The sequence below is a fragment of the Opisthocomus hoazin genome, chromosome 13 (genome assembly GCF_030867145.1).
Source record: "Opisthocomus hoazin isolate bOpiHoa1 chromosome 13, bOpiHoa1.hap1, whole genome shotgun sequence".
Taxonomy (NCBI): Eukaryota; Metazoa; Chordata; class Aves; order Opisthocomiformes; family Opisthocomidae; genus Opisthocomus; species Opisthocomus hoazin.
Window position 1 is genome coordinate 8,024,745 of NC_134426.1, and position 23,755 is coordinate 8,048,499.

Here is a 23,755-nt window from a genome sequence, read left to right on the forward strand (position 1 = left end):
AAACGTGGTACTTTGCTCCCTTCTGAAAGGATCAGAGAAAAGTGGCATTCCACTTCAGCAGCCTGGGTGTGCTCAGGTCTCAGGAGCTGCGTTCAAGCCCAGCTCTACAGCTCTGTCACGTTTCCTGCACTAAACTCCGGGCTGCTCTTTCACAGAATGGTTTGGGTTGAAAGGGACCTTCAGAGGCCATCTAGCCCAACCCCCTGCAGTAAGTAGGTGCCCAGCGACAGGACAAGGGGCAACGGGCACAAACTGAAGCAGAGGAAGCTCCAGCTGAACACAAGGAAGAACTTCTTCACTCTGAGGGTGACGGAGCCCTGGCCCAGGCTGCCCAGGGAGGCTGTGGAGTCTCCTTCTCTGGAGATATTCCAGACCCGCCTGGATGCGGTGCTGTGCAGCCTGCTCTGGGTGACCCTGCTTGGGCAGGGGGTTGGGCTGGAGACCCACAGAGGTCCCTTGCAACCCCTACCATTCTGTGATTCTCTGAAATTAAAATACATTAAACAGAGGAACTGTGAAAAATAACAAATAAAGTATGCTGGATGACTCCTGGCTAACCTCCCAGAGGAGAGCGGGGAAGAGAAGTCCTTGCGCCCGGTCTCCAAGGTCTCCGACAGTGCCGGAAGGAGCACACGCATCGCTCCAGCCTTCAGCCGCTCTGCCCAGGCCTGACACAGACGCGGGGCTCCTGCACGGAGCTGACGCTGCCCGACAGCCTGGAGACCTGCCCACAGCCATTAATCCCAGCCAGATCACTTGCCTGCTGCTTCTGCCTCATTTCGCCATCCCTCAGACCCAACCCACTCTGTGGGGCCCGCGCTGCGCCCTTGCTCTGGGCTTCCTAAGAAACTGGGCTCAGGGGTGCTTCACAGGGAGCCGAAGCCCCAGTCCCTGCTGGGAACAGCCCCAGCAGTGGTTTCTGATGGATGCTCCTGACTGCCTGCCCCTGCAGTGGCGTGGACCTTGTGCCCATTTCCAACTGCTCTCTCTGCCCTGTGATTGCTAAAGACAGATTTTTACATATGAATCTTTATTCCAAGCTGTATTTTGTGCTTGGCACCTTATCTCCAAGACTCTCTCAGCTCTAAGTATCCAACAAAGCCTCAGCAGAAAATTCTCCTGTTGCTGAATAGCCCAGGCTGAGGAGTAAATGGATGGGGTCAAAGCATGCTTGGAGACCAGCCCCCCAATAAAACAAGAGGAAAAGGGAGTTTTCAGGCAGGGCAGTGCTTTGAAACACACCCAAGCAGCAGTAACAGCACAAGGAGGCAGAGGAACGCCCAGCACGGAGGTGCAAGGAGGAAGATGAGGACAAGGCTGTGGCAGATGAAGCTGGCAGGGACCTGCACCTTTCGACAGCACAGGGAACCCTCTGCGCTCCCTCGAGAGGCAGATGAGGGAGACAAGCCAGACCCTTGGATGCTGGAGGGCGTGCCTGCACCGAGCCCCTGTGCCCAGGATCCCCCCACAGAGCCCGGGACCCCGGGGTCTGCGCAGGCTGCTTCCAGCTGGCACGGCTGTGGCGGGTAGGGACGGTGGCACCAAGCCGGAGCACTGCTGTCTCGACACGCACGCTGCTGATCACACGGTCCTCCGCCCCTGCTCTGCAACCCTGGCCGGCTCCCAGCACATCTGTGCCTTTGTTGGCTTTCCCATCGGTGTTTTGGTTTCGGCTGCCGCCGGCAACAAAAGCGCCACGCGGCCGCCCCTCCCCCCACCGGCGTGCGGAGGAGAATGGAAAGAAAGAGGCAGAAACTGGTGGGTCGGGATAAGGGCAGTTTAACAGAACAGCAAACAGAGGGAAAACAGGAACAACAATGATACAAATAAGGAGAAAACACAACAACGAACCGTACAACAGCCGCTCTCCCGAAACCGGACCGGCGCTGCGCCCGCCCAAGCCACGAGAGCGTTCCCGCCGCGCCGCCCCCCCCACCGGAACCCAGCGTGACGTCACATGGTATGGAATACCGGGCTCCGTTTGGCCAGGTGGGGTCAGCCCCCACCCCCCGGCTGTGCCCCTTCCTGGAGTCCGGTGAAAATTAACCCTGTTCTGGCCAAACCCAGGACATTATCCACCCCTTATTCCATACCATCTACGTCATGCCCAGGTCCCCCATTGTCCAGTTGATCACCACCACTTCTGTCTCCAGATATCATTCCCTTAGTCTATGGACCATCACTCTAAAGTGTCCGTTGAGTTCATTTAATCCATGACTTCGGGCTCCATCTGTCATAATGGTCTTCCGTGGCAGGAGAGGTGATGTGTGGTGGTGGGCGGTCACTTGCTGCATCCGGAGCTCACGGCTGATGTATCTGGTGCGGCCCGTGCCCACAGTCTGCAGGAGATGTTGATCTTGATGAGGTTGCTGGATGCCAGTTGTTGAAAACCAGGTCCAGTTCCATCATCGCTGTGCTCTGCTAGGTTTTCATCGAAAAAGTCCATCCTTCTTTAATCTGGAGAATTCTTACTATGCTACTACTGGTACAAAATATGACAGTTATAACAGTGATAACAGACAGTGACAGGGCCCACAACAACTAACTTTATACAATTTATTTATGGACTATTCTCCCCCAAAATTAAATCCCCATGAGGTACACATCGGACTTCCCCATCCTTCTGCATTACCCACCAGTTACACCCAGGTCGTTGAGCAAAGGCAATCCCGCGGACGGGCTTGCCTTTGCCCAAGGCAGGACTAACCCAAACTGTCTTCCCTAGCATTTTCCGCATGTGCACTACAGGGACTTTATCCCCTTCTACTGGGCGCTGAGGTTTTGACTGGGCAGGACCAGCCCGGTTGGTGGACCCTCTGGTGTTAACCAACCAGGTGGCCTTTGCTAAATGGGTGTCCCAATTTTTGAAAGTCCCACCCCCCATTGCCCTCAAAGTGGTTTTTAGCAGCCCATTGTAACGTTCGATCTTTCCAGAGGCTGGTGCATGGTAGGGGATGTGATACACCCACTCAATACCGTGTTCTTTGGCCCAGGTGTCTATGAGGCTGTTGCGAAAGTGAGTCCCGTTGTCCGACTCGATTCTTTCGGGAGTGCCATGTCGCCACAGGACTTGTTTTTCCAGGCCCAGGATGGTATTCCGGGCGGTGGCATGGGGCACAGGGTAGGTTTCCAGCCATCCGGTGGTGGCCTCCAACATTGTGAGCACATAGCGCTTGCCTTGGCGGGTTTGTGGCAGTGTGATGTAGTCAATCTGCCAAGCCTCCCCGTATTTATATTTTAGCCATCGTCCTCCATACCACTGAGGCTTTACCCGCTTGGCTTGCTTGATTGCAGCGCATGTCTCACATTCATGGATAACCTGTGCAATAGTGTCCATGGTCAAGTCCACCCCTCGGTCACGAGCCCATCTGTATGTCGCGTCTCTTCCTTGGTGGCCCGTGGTGTCATGGGCCCACCGAGCTATAAGGAGTTCACCCTTATGTTGCCAGTCCAGATCCACCTGAGCCACTTCAATCTTAGCAGCCTGATCTACCTGGTGGTTGTTTTGATGTTCTTCAGTGGCCCGACTCTTAGGGACGTGGGCGTCCACGTGACGGACTTTTACAGCCAACTGCTCCAGACGGGCAGCAATATCTTGCCACAATGGGGCAGCCCAGATAGGTTTGCCTCTGCGCTGCCAGTTGTTCTTCTTCCATTGCTGCAGCCACCCCCACAAGGCATTGGCCACCATCCAAGAGTCGGTGTAAAGATAGAGCACTGGCCACTTCTCTCGACTGGCAATGTCTAAAGCCAGCTGGATGGCTTTCACCTCTGCAAACTGGCTGGACTCACCTTCTCCCTCGGCAGTTTCTGCGACTTGTCGTGTAGGGCTCCATACAGCAGCCTTCCACCTCCGCTGCTTCCCCACAATGCGACAGGACCCATCCGTGAACAGGGCATACTGTTTCTTATCTTCTGGCAGCTGGTTATACAGTGGGGCCTCTTCAGCACGTGTCACCTCCTCCTCTGGCGATGCTCCAAAATCTTTGCCTTCTGGCCAGTCCATGATTACCTCCAGAATTCCTGGGCGACTGGGGTTTCCCATTCGGGCACGCTGGGTGATCAGATCGACCCACTTACTCCACGTAGCATCGGTGGCATGATGCGTAGAGGGGACCCTCTCTTTGAACATCCAGCCCAGGACCGGCAATCGTGGTGCTAGGAGGAGCTGTGCTTCAGTGCTGACCACTTCTGAAGCAGCTCGAACGCCTTCATATGCTGCCAGAATGTGTTTTTCAGTGGGAGTATAGCGGGCCTCGGATCCTTTGTATCCCCGGCTCCAAAACCCCAGGAGTCGACCTCAAGTCTCCCCTGGTGCTTTCTGCCAGAGACTCCAGGTTGGGCCATTTTCCCCGGCTGCGGTGTAGAGCACGTTTTTAAAATCTTGCCCTGACCGGACTGGACCAAGGGCTACGGCATGAACTATCTCCCGTTTAATCTGTTCAAATGCCTGTCGTTGCTCAGGGCCCCATTCAAAATCATTCTTCTTCCGGGTCACGTGGTACAGAGGACTCACGATCTGGCTGTAATTTGGGATGTGCATCCTCCAAAAACCCACAACACCCAGGAAGGCCTGTGCTTCCTTTTCGCTGGTTGGTGGAGACATAGCTGCTATTTTGTTGATGACATCCATTGGGATTTGACGGCGCCCATCCTGCCATTTTATTCCCAAAAACTGGATCTCTTGCGCAGGTCCCTTGACTTTACTTCGCTTAATGGCGAAACCGGCTTTCAGAAGGATCTGAACTATTTTCTCCCCTTTCTCGAAAACCTCCTCCGCTGTGTCGCCCCATATAATGATGTCGTCGATGTACTGCAGATGTTCTGGGGCTTCACCCTTTTCCAGTGCAGTCTGGATTAGTCCATGGCAAATGGTGGGACTGTGTTTCCACCCCTGGGGCAGTCGATTCCAGGTGTACTGGATGCCCCTCCAGGTGAAAGCAAACTGTGGCCTGCACTCTTCTGCCAAAGGGATGGAGAAGAATGCGTTAGAGATGTCAATTGTAGCATACCACTTGGCTGCCTTTGACTCCAGCTGATATTGAAGTTCTAGCATGTCTGGCACGGCAGCACTCAGCGGTGGTGTGACTTCATTCAGCCCACGGTAGTCTATTGTCAGTCTCCACTCTCCAGTAGATTTTCTTACTGGCCATATGGGACTATTAAAGGGTGAGCGAGTTTTGGTGATCAGTCCTTGACTCTCCAGCTGGCGGATCAGCTGATGAATGGGGAGAAGGGAGTCTCGGTTGGTACGATACTGTCGCCGGTGCACCGTTGTGGTTGCGATGGGTACCTGTTGTTCTTCAACCCTCAGCAACCCCACAACGGAAGGATCCTCCGAGAGACCAGGCAAAATGGACAGCTGTTTAATTTCTTCCGTCTCCACAGCAGCTATGCCAAAAGCCCACCGATACCCCTTTGGGTCCTTGAAATAGCCTCTCCTAAGATAGTCTATCCCAAGGATGCACGGAGCCTCGGGGCCAGTTACAATGGGGTGCTTCTGCCAGTCCTGCCCAGTGAGGCTCACTTCAGCCTCCAGTACACTCAGCTCTTGGGACCCCCCTGTCACTCCCGAAATGCAAATGGACTCTGACCCTTTGAAATCTGATGGCATTAAAGTACACTGTGCACCAGTGTCCACTAGAGCTTTATACTCTTGTGGATCTGACGTGCCAGGCCACCGAATCCACACCGTCCAATAGACACGGTTGTCCCTTTCCTCCACCTGGCTGGAGGCAGGGCCCCTCTAATCCTCGTCAGAGAATTTGCTGCTCACCTGCTGTAAAAAAGACTTGGAGGTCCCCTCCAGAGGATCGGAATCAAGGTCAAACTGTCTACCTGGTCTGGAGAGCTGGCTTCTGGAAACTGGAGCGGCACTTTTCCTAACAGAATCCCCTTTGGTGATTGTTTTACCTCGCAACTCACGTACTCGGGCCTCTAGACTTGAGGTGGGTTTTCCATCCCACTTCCTCATGTCCTCTCCGTGGTCACGCAGGTAGAACCACAGGGTGCCCCGGGGTGTATAGCCTCTGTATTCCCTCTCCTGAGCAGAGAAACGCCTGCCCCTAACAGCTGAGACACTGGCCCGTACAGGTGGGGAGTAGGACATATTCCTGTCTAGTCGCTTGACCAGTTTCTCCACGGCTGAGACAAGGGAGGAAGAGAGACTTTCCTCATATTGGCGGAGTCTGACAGCCACCTCGTCTACTGTTGGTGCGTCTTTACCTTTCCAGTTTACAACTGCCAGTGAGTTGGCATGCGAGGAGGGTGCACTCCGCACAAACTTCCTCCACATGGATTGTGAGCACTGGAGTTCATCTGGGTCTGTGGGTACCTGCTCATCGTCTGTGTCACAGTAAACCAGCTCCCGCACAGCTAATTCCCTCAAGTACTGAATACCCCTTTCCATATTGGTCCACTTGCCAGGATAGCATACAAAATCGTCACTGAAGGCGTACCTCTCCCTCACGCCTGACAGAAGTCTCCTCCAGAGGCTGAGGATTTGTTCTTTTTTCCCAATGGCCTTGTCAATGCCCCCATCCCTGGCCAGGGATCCCAGCTGCTTGGCTTCCTTGCCCTCTAATTCCAAGCTGCTGGCCCCGTTATCCCAGCACCGCAGCAGCCAGGTAGCAATGTGCTCACCTGGGTGGCGGCTGAAATCTTTCCGCATGTCTCGCAGCTCGCCCAGGGACAGGGACCGGGTGATGATCTCTGTCTCTATCTCCCGTGATGACCCTGGCTCATCATCATCCCTCCCGGAGCGATCTGCTCTCTTTGCATCTTTCTTTAGTTTTACGGGGGCGACTGCTACCTGCACAGGTTGGTCATTGGGCTCAGTCACTGTGCCTGTGGCTGGAGCTGGGGCTGGAGCAGCTGCTGTGTCCGCTGGGGAAAACCGAGGCAGACCCTGCAGCTGTGGCTGCAGCAGCCGTGGTGCCAGTCGGGGGGGCTGGGACTGCCTGCTGGGCTGGAGGGGCTGCAGGGCCGGCTGGGGAGGCAGCGCCAGCTGCAGTGCCTGCTGCTTCGTTTCCCCCCCTTTCCTCCTTAAGGAACTGAACAGTGTTGAACAGGGCTCGGTAGGCGTGGGCCAGACCCCAGCACCTTGCGGTGATCTGTGTCTCTCTGAAGTTCCCAGGGTGGCAGCACACTTTTTGCAGATACTTTACTAGTTTGTCCGGATCCTGTACTTCCTCAGGTGTGAGTTTAAAAAACACCGGAGGTGCCCACTGCCCTAGGTACTTGCCCATGCTGTCCCACACACCCAGCCACTCACAGCTATCCGGCCCCAGGGCAGGTCTCTGCAGGATGTTCTTAACGACTTGTTTAACCCTAAACAAAACCCAGAACCCGTTCAGGAGGCATAACAAAAGGAGAGTGCTGCCCTGAGCCTCCCACGGGTACTCGAAATTCTCAAAAGCAGTTAGGACCAGCCTGAGGAAGAGAGGGGGGGCGAAAGAGTGGGGGAAGGTATCCCCTTCGGTTTTCCCCACAGACTGGGTTTGATTATTCACAAATTCTAAGACATAGGATCTGAGGTACGGAAATGACCGCAGTGCCGCATTGAAATACAAGACTAATTTCATGCACAGTGATGTTATCATATCATAAGTCGATATCGTACAGTACAGCAAAATCATCATCTTAATCCTTTTTCCAGTGATGATGAACAGCATGGCAATGAACACATAGTGCAAGTACGGATTTACATAGCAGAGCCACTTGATCAAAGTCAGAAACATTTTTTTCTTTTTTACCGGCGACTACTTAACACAGAAAAATGCGTATGACAAAATTTAAGCAAATCCAAGAAAACAGTTTTAACACCCGCTGCTCAGCCCTGCCGTTATCCCTGCCCCACGTTGGGCGCCAAATTAATGTTTCGGTTTCGGTTGCCGCTGGCAACAAAAGCGCCACGCGGCCGCCCCTCCCCCCGCCGGCGTGCGAAGGAGAATGAAAAGAAAGAGGCAGAAACAGGTGGGTCGGGATAAGGGCAGTTTAACAGAACAGCAAACAGAGGGAAAACAGGAACAACAACGATACAAATAAGGAGAAAACACAACAACGAACCGTACAACTCAGACAGCCGCTCTCCCGAAAACAGGAAGGGTGCTGCGCCCCCCCAAGCCGCGAGTGCGGTCCCGCCGCACCGCCCCCCCCCACCGGAACCCAGCGTGACGTCACAGGGTATGGAGTACCGGGCTCTGTTTGGCCAGGTGGGGTCAGCCCCCACCCCCCGGCTGTGCCCCTTCCTGGAGTCCGGTGAAAATTAACCCTGTTCTGGCCAAACCCAGGACAACTGTTGTTACTGGAAGAAATTGCCCAGCTAAAACAAGATCTTCTGACTACCCGGGAGCGCGGTGACGGCACGCTTGGAGAGACTTTGAGGACAAACCGAGGCATGGTGCTCAGAGAAAACGGGTTACTCGTGTCGCAGAGCTCTGCAGGCAGTTCGAATGGGAGAGTTAAACAGGTATGGGCAGCTTTGCCATCTGCACCGTGCTCCTTTTCACTAGTTTGGTGGCAAAACCAAAGTAAAATGGACTGGAAGGCAGTTCTGTGCTGTTAGCGTGTAGAGTGGATGTGAGGCTGACTGATTTCCTCGGGGAAAATAATTGGAAAATACGAGTGTTATCATTTCCTTCCTTTATGTTTATGGACATAGTGGGAGCTTGGATAAACTGAAGGGCCCCCTTGGTGTGCATGAAAGAAAGAAGTTACGCAGTCTTTCAATGTTTTAAACCTTTTTGGAGCTCTTTCTCAACTCCTTTTAGCATCGTGAGGCACGGAGCTGGCTCGCTGTTCCCGCAGCGGTCTTGCTCTTGCTGTAGGCAGAAGTTGTTCCACTTCCCTGCTCCTCCTTGCCATTTTCTGCCCTTATGCTCGGTGTCTGAACTCGTCCCACAACTGCTGCTCCGCAGCGGCAGCTCGCAAACAGCTGGGGTTTGCTGTGCCCCATGCCCCTGTCTCAGTTCCTGCTCTCCCATTGCTCTACCAGGTGGCAGGCAACACCCGTAGTTATCACTACGTTTAGCTGTGTTTTAAATGCAATTTGTTCACCTTTCTTACTGTGTGATCTAAAAAAGAAAGGGAAGGGCAGTGAGCCCTGCCAAAAGGGGAAGGATTGAGGAAGGTACCCAGGATGGGGATTCTGAGGAGGAACAGGGATTCCATGGAAGAGTTTGTAAGAGAAGAGAGGACAGGGTGGCCTGCATAGGCAGGAGAGTGGAAGGGAGAGGATCAGAGTTGTGCCGATACCAAGGAACAGCAAATCTGTACAGTTACAGAACACCAAAGTAAGATATGAGGTATAGAGGGGCTGCTGAAGAGGATCCCAACAGAAGCAGGCGGGGAAAAGCCCCACAAAACCTAAATGACCTCGAGCACAAATGACCTGGCCGGACTGCACAGTGCTGGATGAAGACTTGCCAGCTCGGGAATTTATCTGGGGATTTATCTTAGAAGGGAAGCTTGATCTTAAGTGGATTTTGTCTGGTCCCAAGAACAGAGGGTGAAGACGCAAAGCGGAAATGCAGATCAACAGATGGCCGAAAGTGATGCTGGGAAGAAAGGTTTTCATACGCCAGATGTGGGAAGCTCCCGATTTGTAGCTTTGAGCTGCAGAGATTTTTGGGACTCCACCTCCAGCTGCGTGGAGAGTTCACACACCTGGATGCAGGGAAAAAGGAACCTGCCTTAAGCAGAGGGGTCTAAAATCTCTGTGAAGCTCCATCAGATGCAGGGATCGAGATCATACGGAGCTCAGTTATCTTCCAAAAGCCACCATAGGCCGTTGGTGACCCTTTCATGGTGCCCATGCTGCGGTCACGTTGTACCAGCGTGTCTGTCCCCGTAGCGCTGCCAGGACTTGCTTTGCTTATCTGCCTCAGTGAGACTCTGGGCCAAGAGTGAAGAGCAGCCTGGGTGGTGTGGCTTTTGTTTGACAGGTAAGTTTTAACAGGGATTTGTTCCCTCCTCCAGGTTTTTGCATCTTCTCCCTCAACTGCAAGAGTTGTATCAGCTTCTCGGAGGGGATGGACAGGGTAGGGAGCAGGACGTAGTATGGGGGCAGAGGAAATGCTTGCCTGGCTTTACCCATTTTCCTCCTTAAATGCCCCTAAATGCCACTGGCATACCTCTGCCTTTCTTAACGGCCAGTCTTTATCTTTCCTCGCAGTTGATTTCCAGGTAACCTGTGTCGTTTCGCTGTTCCTGCAGAGTCTGTCCGACGAGGGATTCCGGCAGCAGGAGGAAAAGATGCAGCAACTGCGTCAGGACTTGCGTCGCGTTCAGAACTTGTGCAGCTCAGCCGAGAGGGAGCTGAGATACGAAAGGGAGAAGAACGTCGACTTACAAAAGCAAAACCTGTTGCTCCAGCAAGAGTGCACCAAGGTAGGAAGAGAGCAGGGAGAACTGTTTGAGAGCATCGCATCGTTTTACAGGCTGTGGGAGGTCTGAGGTGCCGATCAACAGGCTGGGCTTTGTTTGCATTTGTCCGTGCAGTACCTGGGGCTCTCAAGCATGCTGTGTCTCAGCTCCACGGAAATTGCACCGCCTCCAAATAAAACGTGCTGGTGCTGCTGTACTGGTGCTTCTGGTGCTGTGCCAGTGGTGTTGTGCTGGTGCTGCCGTTGCTGCTGGTGGTGGGCTCAGCCCAGAGGCAGTTGCCCGTGCCCTGCCGCTCCTCAGGGCTCGGCTCCTCTGCTGGCAGCTGGCACCCGGCAGCGCCCACCCAATCCTGCCTGCCACCGCTCATCGGTGAGGGGCAAGGCAGTGCGGTGCCCATTCCTGCTGGGCCATGAAGAGCATCTGGCGGTTCCTGTGCAGGAGGAGGGCACAGAAGCAGCATGTGTCCTTCGGAAGCATCGCTGACAACAAGATCTTGCAGGACATCTGGAACAAGCCACACTGCATGTCCACCACTGGGGGCTTGGCCCCAGCGCCGCTGCCGGTGAAGAAGCAGGCGGCTGTTGGTGACAACAACTGCCGGGAGAAGGACGAGAGGTAACAGGCGCAGGCAGGCGGGAACTCTTTGGGAAACTCCTGGGCTGTTCTCCTGCCCCGTGGCTTCGCTTCGTTCCTGGGCATGTTGGTTCCCAAGGGAGGGAAAGATGGAAAGGGCCGTTGTTCTTGCGGTGAGTCCAAGAGGTTGTGCTGTCTGTCTTTCCAGGCCCAGACCCAGCGTGTGCCCTGCGGTCCCCAGGGAGCAGGAAAACGAGGGAGGAGCTGCTCCAGGCCATGCAAAACGGGTGTCAGCACCCAGCGCTCGCCGCAGGGCAGGAGCTGCTGGAGATAGGCGGTGTGCACCCGCTCTGGGGAGAGCAGGTAGGACTCTCCAGCGTGGAGGAGGCGATGGGGAAAAGGGCTGTTGCCTGCCCTTTTGGTGGGCTGCCAGGGAGACAGGGTGTTTGGAAATGGCGTGGAGGGGTTCCTTGTCATCCGGGAACAAATGCTCTGCCAGGTGTTGTCCCTGGGAAGCAGAATTCTCGAGACACTGCTTCCTTTTTGGCTCCTTTCTCGTCACTTCGAGTGATGTCCCTGGCACATGGCGCAGGCGCGTGCTCTCGAGGAAACGAACTCCCAAGCAGGAGAAGAGATGCATTTTGCATCCGCGTTGTGACAGGTCTCTCGCTAGGACTTCATGGGTTTGGGGTGTGTGTTTGTGCTAAGATTGTCTCGGGAAGCACGATGATTCGGGAAGCGCTCTAGGCACCAAGGAGCTGTATTAGCTCACTGTGGTTCCAAAAATGTGTGGTTTTAATGTAGATGAGCCTGCCGTATACTGGGAGTCTGCCGGCCGTGAGTCGCCAGCTGATGAAGAAGCCATCGAGGAGGGCAAAAGCTCTGAGGGGGAGGTATGTAAACCCCAAGCCTTTGGAGACTTCCTTTTAGGCTTCTATCACACCCTAATGCAGAAGAAGACTTTTCCATGAGTAATGCCAAGGGCAGGGTTCTTGGAAACTCTTTTCTCATCCGATGTCAAGTTAGTGACAGTCCCCTTCTGGGTCTGTGACATGCTGCCGCTGTCTCCTGTTTTGAGCTGATTTCCTAAGTTCCGTCCATTTTTATTCTTTCCCTTTGAGCAGACAGGAAACATCACAGCCCAAATACCGACCCCAGGGTTGGATTCGTCCCTTTGCCACCGGAGCCTCGGAAGTCCTGGGACACCAGAAAGTGCCGATGTGCAAGAGATTCTGAGAGCATGTGACGTCCGGCTCACTGTGCCCGCGCACATCTCTGAGGTGCTGGAAACCAACAAGAGCTTGTGTCAGCAGCTGAACAAAGCCAAAAGAAAAGCTGGCAGGCTGGAGCAGGAAGTGGAGCAACTGAAAGAAACTCTCCGGGAGAAGACACTGGCTTTAGATAGAGCAGAAAGAGAATTACATCAGGCCCGGAGGCAGGCAAAGGAGCAGCACGCTCTACCCCCGAAGAACGCTCATGAGAGAAAAGATGCCATCAAGCAGGCAGAAGAGCTGCAGGAACAACTGTCCCAGCTCCAGAGTGAAAACGTTTTCCTCCGTCAGCAGCTGGGAGAGGTGCGGAACAAGGCCGCCCAAGAACATAAGGTGAGCGACGCCTTTATATGCGAGGCAGACAAAGTAGAAAAAGAGGTGAGATGATCACTGAGCAGGAATGACTGAAAGCAGAGCAGTTCCCAAGGCTGTCTGGTGCTCCGGAAAGTCAGCAGGTGTAAGCTACGTGCGTGGGAGTCCACCACTCGAGCTGGTTCTGGTTTTGTTGGAATTGTGGAAAGTGCCGGCAAGCCTTGAGACGTGCTTATAGACATATACGTAGATACAGTCTCCGCATCTTCCCAGCAGAATGTGCTGGAAACAGAAATCTTCCTTCAGAGATGGCATTTCTGTAGTTGCCTTCACTTGCCAAGGATGGCTAGAGACCGTCAGCTGTGCAGATGTCGCCTTCTTCCAGGGGATGAGGCTGCTCTGCTTTGCGATGCACTTAGAGAACCGATCTCGGTATATTATCTAGTAACTGCAAGTCAAAAGACAGATTTTGGCTTCTTACCTTTTTCTCTGTCCTCCCGTGACATTGTTTCCCTAGAGAACAGTGGGACGGCTGCAAGAAGAGCTCACTGATGCTTCAAGAAAGCAGTGGATAGCAGAAACATCACTGAAAGCTTCCACACTCCTACGCGATTACCTGAAGGAGGAAAACTCCCGCTTGCAAGAGGACTTGGACAAGGCTAAGGCCAAGGTATGCAAAGTCTGTAAACCTGTCAGTATGGAGGAAGCTGTTCCGTTGCTTCAAAGAGTGCCAGACAAGAAAATAATTTGGGAACAAATACAGGAGAGACTTCTCTGAGGACGTTATGAGCTTCTGCATCACTAACAACAGTTGTCCAGGCTCGAGGGTGCTTTTAGCTCCTTTCTCCTCGCTGCCTCCTCCCCTCTCACCTTGAAAAAGTCAGCTGGCTCTTCAGGGAGCTCGTTCCGAGGCTGTGGGAAGGCAGTGAGCTTGGGACAGCACCTGGGTGGGGAAGAACGAGGCGGCCGTGCTCTTTGGAGACTGGCTTCTGTTCCGACACCGTGCAGAGGTTGTGGCCATGTGATTGAGTTTGGCGGAGATTTGAGAGCCCTTTGCCTAAGACAGATTGTTTATTCCCTGCATCCAGATGTGTGAACTCTCCGCGCAGCTGGAGTTGGAGCGTGAAACATCTCTCCAGCTCGCACCTGCAAACCAGCAGCTGCGAGGGCTGGTGGCTACTCTTGTGCCGCACGGCTTGGCGACTGCTGGCGTGGCTCGTACGGCAGCAGCGCTTTCTGGAGAACAGTGTGAACAGATAGCACAGGCAGAAACGGGACAGAAGCAGCATCTCAGCCCACTTTTGCAGGTCAGTTTATGTACCATTTGCATCTGTAGTCTGCATTGCGTTCATTCGTGGTGGTGGCGATGGCGTTTTAGGTGTTTGGTCTTGGGCATCCGGCTCTCCTTGTTGGTGCTGTGGGTTTGCCTTTCCCGTAGGGAAGCTGGGGAGCTGCAAAAGGCTGCATCAAAGTGCCTCTGTGCGTGTGGTGGGACCTGTGTTCATGAGAAAGATGCCGCCTTTTCCTTCTCCCTGTCCATGCAGCGCTGTAGGCTGTTTAATACCAGCTTTTGTGTACAAATGGCAGGAAGAGCAGGCTTTTTGAGAGCCGGGGGCGTTGTCTTTTTCTTCCTGTTTCTTGAAGTTGCGCCTTCTGCTTTAGACACAGGCAGCCACTCCAGCCAGAAGAGAGGAGATCTGCACCACTGACGCCTCCTGGAGAAAACTGCTGGAGCAGAGAGTGAGTGCTCTGGAATCGGAGCTGGAGAGAGCACAGAGCTTGCAGGAGAAGAGCGCACTGCAAATGGCACGTGCGCAGGCTGAACTTAAAAGTTGGGAGAAATGTTATCTGGTGGACCAGGAAATTAGAAGATGCTTTACAAAGACATTAAAAAAGTAAGTCCAAATGTCTTCTGTTTTTCCCCCACGTTATGGGAATATGACCCTCTTCTTCATGGCTTTTCCACCCCACTTCCCTTTCTTGGATCTGGTCAGCAGGATGCGTACGCTCAAGACGGCGTACTTCTCAGAAGAGCACGCCTTGGGCTCTCCCATTACGGAGGCCTGTTTGCCTTTCTCTTTACTGACCCTGAAGTAACACAACGAATCAGGCCTGTCTGCAGGACATTTTGGTTCTTTTTCTTCAAACAGTTTTCTGTAGCCGTCTCTCCTTGCTGCATGGTGGTGGAAAAGACGAGCTTCATTTCTGCTGCTCTTCTGCTCCACTTTAGGATAGACGCACTTGGAAAGGCAGAGGGGACACAAGAGGAGCCTGTGAGGCAACAGGACTTTGTTCAGCTGCCGTTATGGCGGTGCATCGTCGGTTGGAGTTTACAGCAGGGGGAGGGAGGGAGCCTGCAGTCCCTACCACCTTCTAGGAAAGGTCCTACAAGGGAAGATATAAGACAGGTTGCTCAGAAGAGCCCGAGAAGCAGTACCTTTGGGTGGCTGGGAAGTCTGTGTGCATGAGTCCAACAGTGTAGCATCACCCTTGGGGAACACCTTTGTGCCACGATGAGTAACAGCCGTTCTTGCATGCTCCTGCCTTTTTCACAGGGCTAATGAGATGTTAGCAGAAGCCGTTGCTAAGAGGCCTCAGGAGCCGCGATGCGGATGCTTCAGTGGCAAGGCAGAGAGTCTGGGCCAGACAAGGGCACAGAGCGGAAACCCATCGGGCTCAGGTAAGCAGCTCCAGATGTGGCTCTTCAGTGGTCAGGTGGGCTTGAAGAATTGAACTGATTTCAGGACCCTTGCTCCTCTGGAGTCTTGAGCTCCCAAAGCGCTGATTTGCTTTTGAGGCTTTGTCTGCATAAGGTGGGTGGGCACAGAAGGTGTTCTGGCAGGACAAATTCTACCTATGTCCACCTGGGAAGGATGGACCCGTGCTGTGCTGAGAGAATTCCTTGGCCTGGCTTCGATAGCGGAGCTTTGTCTGCTCAAAGACAGACGATCCTGTGCTTTGGTGGGGAGGAAGGCAGAAGCTGGTGCAAAACCTTGTGCTCCAGAAAAGCCCTCTGCTGAGCTTCCTGGGAAAACGGGGCACTTGAGGGCAAAGGGGCCTCAGGGCTCTGAAGTGTAAGCAGATGCCATTTGGGTGGGTTCATCTGTTGTGCGCGGTCGTGAAGATGAAACTGCATCTGCTGGGGATCCTCCCTGCACATCTCCTGCTCCTCGGCAAAAGAACAATAAAGCCCAGGACGTGCCCTCGCAGGCCAACACCGCCTGACAGTGGCGCTTGCAACAGCAGCTATTAGAGGGGAACTCAATACTCCTGGAAGCTTGTCAGAATTGTTTGTCTGCCCCGATCCTCCCGTGCTTTCCCATGGCATCCCTGCGTGAGCCCCCACAGCATGGGGCTCAGCAAGGCTCCATGGCTGGGGACAGCAGAGCCCTGGCAGCTGTCCCCCGCCTGCCTCTCCAGCGAGGGGGTCTCCGCTCTGCTGGAGGGGCCACGGTCGCCGTCCCAGCTCGGGGGAGGCCAGCTCGGCCTGCGGGACTCTCCTCAGCGTGGGTGTGGGGGCTGGGGGTCAGGCCGGGGGCCAGCTAGGGGGGTCTGGGGGAGGCCCGGTGCCGGTCCCGGGCAGGGCGGGCGTCCCCGGGGGCTCTCCCTGGGGCCGGGGCAGCCGAGCCCTGCCCGGAGCTGCTCCATGCTGCGGGGCCGGGGGCCTGGGGCTCGGGCAGGACGGGGGCTCCATGGAGAGCGGCCTGGAAGAGGGTCCGGGGCCTGGGCTGGGAGTGGGTGGGGCGGCCGTGGCCTGGGCAGGGCACGGGGGATGCTGGGAGCTGTAGTCCCTGGCCCAGGAGCATGCAGGGAGCTGCAGTCCCTTTCCCCCACCCCGGGGCATGCTGGGAGCAGCAGTGCCTCTCCCCATGCCCCAGGGCATGCTGGGAGTTGCAGTCCCTCTCCCTATGCCCCAGGGCATGCTGGGAGATGCAGTGCCTCTCCCCATGCCCCGAGGTATGCTGGGAGCTGCAGTCCCTCTCCCCCACCCCAGGGCATGCTGGGAGCTGCAGTCCCTCTCCCCCACCCCGGGGCATGCTGGGAGCTGCAGTGCCTCTCCCCATGCCCCAGGGCATACTGGGAGCTGCAGTCCCTCCCTGGGCACTGAGCGCCCCGTCATGACGCCGGGGGATGGCCCGTCCTCTGTCCCTGCCCGCAGGGACACTGCGCTGGGCTGACCTTGGCTGGGCAGAGAGCCTCGACTCAGGGACACTGATTCAGTGGAGGAAAAGAAGGTTATCAGGAGTAGTCAGCATGGATTCACCGAGGGGAAATCATGCCTGACCAATCTGATAGCTTTTTACAATGGCATGACTGGATGGGTAGATGAGGAGAGAGCCGTGGATGTTGTCTACCTAGACTTCAGCAAGACTTTTGACACGGTCTCCCATAACATCCTCCTAGGGTAGCTCAGGAAGTGTGGGCTGGAGGAGTGGTCAGTGAGGTGGATTGGGAACTGGCTGAATGGCAGAGCTCGGAGGGTTGTCATCAGCGGTGCTGAGTCTAGTTGGAGGCCGGTCACTAGTGGTGACCCCAGGGGTCAGTGCTGGGCCCAGTCTTGTTTAACTTCTTCATCAATGACCTGGATGAAGATTTAGACTGTACCCTCAGCAAGTTTGCTAATGACACCAAACTGGGAAGAGTGATGGATACACCGTCAGGCTGTGCTGCCATTCAGCACGACCTGGACAGGCTGGAAAGTTGGGCAGAGAGGAACCTGATAAAGTTCAACAAGGGCAAATGCAGGGTCCTGCACCTGGGGAGGAACAACCCCACGCACCAGTACAGGCTTGGGGCTGAGCTGCTGGAGAGCATCTCTGTGGAGAGGGACCTAGGTGGCCTGGTGGACGACAGGTTGACCATGAGCCAGCAGTGTGCCCTGGCTGCCAAGAAGGCCAATGGTCTCCTGGGGTGTATTAGGAGGAGTGTGGCCAGCAGGTCCAGGGAGGTTCTCCTTCCCATCTACACTGCCCTAGTGAGGTCCCATCTGCAGTGCTGTGTCCAGTTCAAGAGAGATGAGGAGCTACTGGAGAGAGTCCAGCAGAGGGCTACGAGGATGATGAGGGGACTGGAGCATCTCTCCTACGAGGAGAGGCTGAGAGAGCTGGGCTTGTTCAGCCTGAAGAAGAGAAGGCTGCGAGGGGACCTTAGAAATGCCTCTAAGTATCTGCAGGGTGGGTGTCAGGAGGACGGAGCCAGACACTTTCCAGTGGTGCCCAGTGACAGGACAAGGGGCAACGGGCACAAACTGAAGCAGAGGAAGTTCCGTCTGAACATGAGGAAGAACTTCTTCCCTCTGAGGGTGACGGAGTCCTGGCCCAGGCTGCCCAGGGAGGCTGTGGAGTCTCCTTCTCTGGAGATATTCAAGACCTGCCTGGACGCAGTCCTGTGCAGCCTGGTCTAGGTGACCCTTCTTCGGCAGAGGGGTTGGACTAGATGATCCACAGAGGTCCCTTCCAAACCTGAACACAGCAAAACTCTGTTATCCTTGTAGAACCGGCCCCGTGCTCAGCCCTGCAAGCGCCCGAGCACCGGGAGGAAGGGGTGAGCGAGCGGAGAGCGAGCGCTAAGTCACGGTTTCAACACGCAGAGAAGATCCAGAATTTTAGCAAGGCTTTCTGCAGTGGTAAACAGGCTCTTCAGCAAAATGAACGCTTCGGTAGGAGGCATTCCTTGCCTTTTATTTTAAATAACAAAACTGAAAATCCAATATCAAAATCCTTGTTTGAAACAGATGTTTGGGGTTGTGTTTTTGTTTTTTTTTTTGCCAGATTGGGACCAAGAAAGAAGGTATGTTGTTATTTTTGTCTGAATAAAAGTCAAATTTAAGCTGAAATTTCCTGTGCCCAGCATGAAGCTGAAAAGGGAAAAATCTTTGTTCACCTTTTCTATATGGAAAACTGTCTTCTTGCTAGTTCTGCTTAGGATTAGGATACCAGTGTATATGCGGACAAATTTCTGTCAGTCTGCTCCTAATACATCTTTTCCTATTTCTTGCACTCAAAATACGGGATAGTCTGCATTAACTGGTTTGATGGTTGCAGATGTTTGTGATTCAGGCCTGGAGGGTTGGTATACAACCACAATTTTTACTGTACTGGCCATTTCGTAAACATAGGTGCTAGCACAGCACTGATACATGAACTGTGACTGTGTTTTGGCTTGCAGCAAATTATGAAATTTGTGATGAAAATAAGAAATACGGCTGTTTGGGCTTTTCAAAACTTACCCTAGCTGTTTGTGAAACCCGTACCTAAATATCCGAGGTGAGGCATTTTCCATATTCTAGAGGTAAACTGAGTCTCTGGAATAACTATGGAGGGACCGCTGTAATAAACAGAGCACTGCTATTGAGCCTGGATCTCCAGAAACATAAACCTCTACCATTTGAATAAGAGAAGATGTTCCCATACGTCTGGGGAACTCCTCTCTCTGCTGTCGCACGCGTACATCTGTGCATAAGGGCAGTGCAATTTTGGAACCCTTATTCCTGTGAACCCTTATTCCTCTCTGAGCTTGGTGGAGGTCAAAGTCCAGACCAGGGCTGGTGACCAGGTGTTTTTCCTGTTCTGTACAGACAAAACTGAACTACAGAAGGCCATGGAGCACAACAGCAGACTGGACAAGGAAATCCTGGCGCTGCAAGCATGGGTCCAAGCACTTGACTTGGAAAGGAAAGCATTCCTTGATTTGGTGAGTACCCATCTCCCGCTGCCGGGTCTCCTGCGGCACCGAGGAGCCTCTGCGTGGCCGACAGCCCCGGGCTGGCTCTGGACGTTCCGCCTCGCTCCTTCACCTGCCTCGCCGCTCTGATTTCCCCTCTCTTTTTCTGCAGCAACTCTTTCCAGAGCTGCGGTTCTGACGTTGTGTGACTCATGGAGTAATAGACTTTGGGAAATGGGCAGAATAATTATCCAAAGAGTGCTTTAAGGCAGCTGCTGTTACTGCAGCCCTGAAAAAAGGCGGCTCTCAGAGCATCCTCTGGTGCAGGAAGGGTTCGATGCCTCGCCAAACGGAGGGGGCTGCGCGGGCTCACACTGCGTATGTGCTTTAGGGCTTGCAGCAGAGTCCTGAAAGACGCGAGCAGGATCGGCTCGGTGCTTGCTGTTACCGGCCAAAGTCTGCACACATTTAAGCGAGCAAACAGAGTACGCAACATTCCTATCTTTTCCTAGGGACTGTTATTAAAGACAACAAATAAGTTAGTCTAAACCCCAATACCTAGCCATTTTTAAACAATTTTTAATTTATGCTTATGTTTTGATACTTCTCTACCTCTTTGGCTTTTTATTGTGGCTGCGTTGATTTGCTCAGTAGCAGATAAACTTATTCCTTTTCTTTTTGTGTTGGCTTTCTTAAGTGACTGTCATTACCATTAATGTTTGACGTAATGAATTTAGGATTCTCTAAATGCAGTAGTCTTTATCAACAAGATAGTTCCTTACCGAGATTGCCAACAGTGAATGAACACAACAGTCTGTTTCCCATTAAAAAGTGCCATTTGGCACAAATTTGGTGTCTGTTCTTAACTCCAATTCTTTATATCAGTCCTTCAGCAGCCTGTAATTGATTGCCGGCAGCCTATAATTACGTATGCTGCCCCAGCACAGATAGCTCAGCAGATGTCTTGCTGGTCTCTCAGATCAAAATGAGTATTTTTAAATCAATAGAAGTACCTCTGACAGTACCATGCCCATCTCTTTATGATAATATTGAAAACTTACTTTCTTTAATATAATTTATTCACATTTGAGGATTTAAAAATTTGAGTATGTAGTTCTGTTCCTTCCGTTGAAAGAAGTTGCTGGTTCTTCCTTAGCATAGCATCTAAGCGCGTCTGTAATCTCAAAGCTTGTATTTGCAGGACAGTCTGTTTCTGGGTCTGCAAAAACATTATGTAATTTAGTTCGTACTGCTCAGTTTACTTTTTTTTAATTCCAGATAACATTGTATTTGCTTTAGCACACTGCTTCTTTCGGTCGCTATGTATACATACACTTTTGTGTGTATACCTATGTTTTTATTACATATAAAGAGAGACATAGACACAAAAAATTTGCAGGGAAGTGTAAGATATTGTTTTCTCTGTACAGAAAAAAAATGCAGGCAGAGTGAGACTGCTTCCAATCAACCACGTTGTTAAGCTAAAAGCAAATTACCTTTATTCCTTAGGAATGAGGTTTAACTGTTGGCACAGAAGTTAGAAACCCACCATTTTTAGTATGTAGAAGCTGAAACTGTACTTTGTTAGGAGACACAGAAGTTCTGCATCCTGAGGTCTTTTTGCTGCCGGTGAGTTCCGGCCAGCAGGGTGAGGAGCAGGCTGGACAGCTGGCTCTGGCTTGGTGGTCTGTGGGAGACCGACCCCATCCCTGCCATGTGCTCCACCAGTTGGTGTACTGAGCCTTAACCCTGCAGGATTCGGCATCTGCGTGGCATGAGCGGGCTCTCCAGGTGCCTGTGGGTGTGGGTGGAGGCATAGCACGAGGCTGAAGAAAGGAAAAATGCATGCTGAGAAGGTGGCCTGTGAACGCTTTGCGAGGGCTGGTAGCTTCAGAGACTAGCAGTGCTGCTAAATCTGTGAAAAATGATAAAGTGGGGACGGCAGTGTTCTGCTGAACCCATGCGAGGTCCGTGGCATCGACTGTGTGAGGCTCAGCTGGCACCTATGGGTGCTGCTGGCCACGCTTGAAGAGCACGGGATGGTACCTGCATCTGGTGAAGGTGAGCACCCTCTGGGGGGCTTCACCAATACCCGGCCAGAAGTCACTGCGGTACGACCCCGTGCTTGTGAGTCGATGGCTGGGGTTTGCTTCCCGGCTGCTGCTCCAACTGGTAGCCACGAGCGAGTGTGAGTGAGTGTGTGAGTGAGTGAGTGAGTGTGTGACGTGAAGAGTTACCTGCTAATAACAGTATTCTATTGATCCCATCGATAACAGCAAAGGCCAAAAGGCATCCTCAGAAACAGTGATTGTCTACCCCTCTGCACCCAGTCCTGTTCGGTAAAAGGGAATGTACGACATGTGCGTGATCAGTAATTGAAATAAATGGAGAAAAATCGCTTACCCTTGAACATAGCAGCGTTCCCCCTTTTACTGCTTTTAGCTCTCTTAATAGTCTGAGGCCGCAAGGTTGGAGCAGCCGCATGATCTCAACCGATCCCTCAAGCTGAGTGGTTAATATTAATAAATCTGCGGCGTATCTACAGCGAATTTGAGGGGAATCTTAATTCTCTAAGACAGCAAGATGAACCTTCACCAAAAATACAAGCAAATGTTTTCCTTTTGAAGGATGAACAGCTCAAAGAGGAGATCTCCGAGTATCAGAAGAGCGAGAAGCAAGGACTCCTGTTGCCTGCGCCAGCCGAGACCGAAGAAGTCGCAGCGTGTGTGGAGTCCTGGCTGGACGAGAGGGGACACAGTTTGGTGCTGTTGAGCAACCCAGGCTTGGTAATGGAGACAGACCTTGAAAGCAGCGAACACGGAACACTGCTACAGAAGTAGAGTGGCAAACACGGAACACTGGAGCAGGTGGACTGCCACGTTGTTGCTTCCTGCCTTATCATCACTTCCGCATCGAGATGCAGCTCTGCACCAATCACAGCGAGTTGTAGCTATTTTGACTATATATGGTTAAGATAACTAACCAATCAGAGGCTGTAACTGCTTTGCTATATAAACCTTGTTTTGCTGACTAATAAAGGAGAACGACCATACTCACATTGAGATTTCATTGTTACTCCGGGTCCGTCTCCCACTCCAACAACTGGTAGCAGAGGATGGTTTAGTTTCCTGCGGCAAAAAATGATTCATCTTCCTGCAGAATCTCCGAGTCTGAGGTAAGCAGCTAGAGGAGGGGAGTGGGAAAACAACGGCTGGGAGTGGTGCTGCCTGGGTGCAGCGTCGCAGGACAGACACGGACGGCCGCCTCCCAGGGAGTAAACGAGCCCCACTGGTGCTGCCTGGCGCAGCTAAAATTGAACGTGGAGGCCGGGGTCGCAAGCATGGAGATAGAGGCTGCGGCAACGTTGCTCGTCGGTATGCTCTCTAAGAGAGGAATAGACGCAACGGCAAAGCAACTCGTGAAGTTGATTGGGCCGGGGAGGAGATGGGATCCACACTGATATAGGAAGAGTCAGCAGTGGTTAAGCTCCTCCAACCCATTCTCTCCGTGAGAGGGTTACAATATGACTCAGCTACCTTGAAGTTTCTGTTGCTGTTGCACGGAGAAAGGACTTAAGCCGTTACTTCTGCTTTCGCTACATTAACACCCGAGGGAGGGACCTGCTTGGCAACAACTCTGCTGTTTCAGGGTCCTAGCCTCCCTATGCCACCTGTGAAAGCAGGAGGGGGTCCGAGTCAGCAGCCCGTGGAGGAAGGGAAACCTGCGGTCCAGGAAAAGTAGTACGCGCGGCGAGACACACTGACACAGGGGTTTCCACCCCCACCACCAGAGTCACCACCACAGCCACCGTACCGCGGAGAGGTATTTGCTGAGGCGCCACCACCCGCAGGTCGGCCGGGCGCCGCCACTGCCCCTTCCAATCATCCCACATCCCCAAATCGTGTACCGCGGTATCCTCCACTTCCTCCATAAAAAAAAAAAAAAAAAAAAAAAAAAAAAAAAGTGGCCAGAGTCATTCAGAAAAGTCCTTTTGTTACAAATGTACCACCTGAAGAAAGCCGTGAGCAGGGACTGGGTCTGTTTCCCCCCCCCCGGGCTCGCTGGAGGATGGGATAGTCACCTAGAAAGGAGCGAAAGCTCCATCAAAAAACTTTTACAGTGAAGTTTGAAAGAACAAAGTCTTGCAGTTTAAAATCCCTGAGAAAATCATTACTTGGAAATCAGTGCATACAGCTTTAAATGCTCTAAAACTTACAGAGACTATCTTAGAAGCAGCTGCTACTCCTCCACTGTTATCTCACAAGCAAGGACAGAGTGCAGTCTGTTGAAATTTAACCCTACATACGACGAAATTCCTATCGAACATGAGAAATGCGGGAAGTAAATCTGCCAGAACCTGACGATCCTTTGAATCCAGAGAAATGGGAAGTGGGGTGTAAAAATCCGGCATCCCAAAAGTGCACGACAGGGTCTCTCGACAGCAATTGGCATACCCGACCTGAGATCAAAACGAGGTGAATTCCAACATAAAACTGCACGGTCCCTCAGATGCTGTACAGCCGCCGCGCCAGCAGTCACCGCATCGAACG